Source organism: Argentina silus (genome assembly GCF_951799395.1).
Source record: "Argentina silus genome assembly, chromosome: 22".
In the NCBI taxonomy this organism is placed as follows: domain Eukaryota; kingdom Metazoa; phylum Chordata; class Actinopteri; order Argentiniformes; family Argentinidae; genus Argentina; species Argentina silus.
Window position 1 is genome coordinate 2421600 of NC_139676.1, and position 2500 is coordinate 2424099.

At 46.6% G+C, this 2500-nt stretch overlaps 1 protein-coding gene across 1 annotated transcript in view; it reads right to left on the reverse strand.

The window, feature by feature from the left end:
* The window catches only part of LOC310821992 (putative ferric-chelate reductase 1), a gene marked incomplete at both ends in the record, with an annotated part of 17207 nt that overhangs the window by 10042 nt on the left and 4665 nt on the right, over positions 1–2500 (reverse strand). The window lies entirely within an intron of this gene.

The following is a 2500-nucleotide window of genomic DNA, read 5'->3' on the forward strand; positions in this document are numbered from 1 at the left end:
GAGACCGGCCAAGAGTGCGTTGCAGTAGTCAAGGCGGGAGATCACAAGTGTCTGGACCAAGAGTTGTGCTGCTTCTCTGGTGAGGAATGGATGAGGAAGCTCGAGCAGAGTGGAGGGCCTCCGTGACAGGAAGGAGAGCAGTCTCAGTAGAGTGCCCAGCCTTAAAGCCGGATTGGTGAGGGTCAAGGAGGTTGTTCTGAAAGAGATAGACAGTGAGACAGTTGGTTAGAGAAAGCACGTTCAAGGGTTTTAGATAGACGGGTCAAGAGTTGGTTTCTTGAGAAAAGGCTTGACTCTGGCTGTCTTGAAGGCAGCTGGGACAGATCCTTTAGATAGAGAGGAATTGATTATGGTGGTAAGGAGCGGAAGGAGGTCTTTGGAGATGGATTGGAGAAAGGGGGAGGGGATAGGATCGAGGGGGCAGGTGGTTGCCCGCTTGGATGTGACCAGTTTTAGAATATCATCAGGGGAGAGGGGGGAAGATCTGATAAACCAGAGACCAGAGTGTAGCACAGTGGGTTTAGGAGGAGAGGTAGCAGTGTTGGTGAGAGGTAGAGAGAAGGAGCTGCTAATGTCATCAACCTTCTTTTCAAAGTAGGTGACAAAGTCATCCGCAGACAGGGAGGAGGGAGGAGGGGGAGGAGGGAGGAGGGGGAGGAGGAGGGTTGAGGAGTGAGAAATGTGGAGAACAGTTTCCTTGCATCAGAGGATTGACCTTGTGGACGATAGATAACAACAATGTGAAGTTTGACAGGGGAGGTGACAGAAACAGCATGGAATTGGAAGGTGGATATGGACAGGTGTGACAGGGGAAGGACATTATGTGACCACTTAGGTGAGATTAGGAGTCCTGTTCCTCCTCCTCAACCAGAGAGTCTAGGGGAATGAGAAAAGGAGTAGGCATCAGAGAGGGCTGCCGGAGTAGCTGTGTTATCCGGTGTAATCCATGTCTTTGTGAGAGCAAGGAAGTGGAGAGACATGAAGCAGGCGTAGACTGAGATAGCCTCTGTGGACCGCTGACTGGCAGTTCCAAAGTCCTCCTGCGACAGTGAGTCAGTTGAGCATGGTGGGTAGATTAGATTGGAATGGTTTCGAGGGGAGGTGTAGCGTCTGTGTTTTCCTCCTGAGGGATGAAATAACAAGAATGGGGAGGAAGCACATTGTGATTTTTGCCGGTATAGAGAGAGAGGGTTTGTGGGCAATACAAGATGTAGGTAATACACTCAGTACACTCAGAGTAGTAAAAAAATAGTTGAATAGAATAAAAATACTAAGTAGTTTGGCCTTCCTCTCAGGCCTTCCTCAATGGACTCCACAGATTGACTCCTTGGTCTTCATGTCAGGAGGCTGTCGCTCTTTGACTGTCAGGATAGAAATGCAGATTCTGTAATTGCTGATGACTTAGCAGGGTTGCAGCCCCTCCCACCTGATGATCAGTTCACGACCAGACAGGTTTCACCACTCAATCCAAATGTATTAGTCCTGGTTCAGGGTGAGCAGGAGTTAAATATCTTGCAGAATCGTTTCAGGCCCTCCCACTGGAGATTGACAGCAATTGGCTTCAAACAGATAGCTTTCAACAGAAACTAGGTCCCAGAGATTCAAGCAGGATAGCCACAGCAAAACACAGCAAAACTACAACACACTGACTTTAAACAAGATTAAATTAACTTACTTAGTCTCGAGAACAGGCTTCACCACTCAATCCAAATGTATTTAGTGTGGATTAGTGTACTCCTTAGTACAGACTACAGTAATGATAGGACCGCTCAGAGCGTCTTCTTTGTCTCTGCCTCTGTCTCACCTTCAAGGCTTTATGAGGCCACATCACTCAGGTGATAACATCCCTTTTATGACCTTTACCAGACACAGGTCGGCTGAAGAGCGGGGCCATTCTCCTGGGGGCGTGGCTTGTATGAGGAGAACCTGAGGCCATAGATATCCAGTCGGCTGGACTATATACGTATATAAGTATAGTCTATATCCCTGCACAAGGTCATATACTTACACTAAGCTATATACCTACACTAGGCTATATGCTAACAGTTGGCTACATGCTAACAGTAGGCTTTATGCTAACAGTAGGCTTTATGCCTTTATGTAAAGTAAAGCCTCAATCAGACATGATCAGAAGTCTGCAGGATAACTGCATGTACGTCTGTTACATGAACCTGTATAGACAGCAGTTTAAACAGCAGTTTAACTGTGTGACTCAGTCTGACTCTGTTTAATCATTAGCAGCAGGTCTTTGTGATTCAGGACCAGGGGGAAATCAAATGAACCCTCTGTGTACTTTAGACAATGATTCTTTGATCTAGAACTCACTGTTGTCTGACCTTGTCAGAAGCTAAACTCACAACTCTTCACCCCTGGTAGTTTATCTGTTAGTTATCTAGTTTGTTCTTTTATCTGGTGTTCGTTGGTCTTGATTGTGTAACGTGTGATGACCAGTCTTTGCTGCTCCTCCTGTCCACACTGTTTTAACTGTGTGTTTGTATCA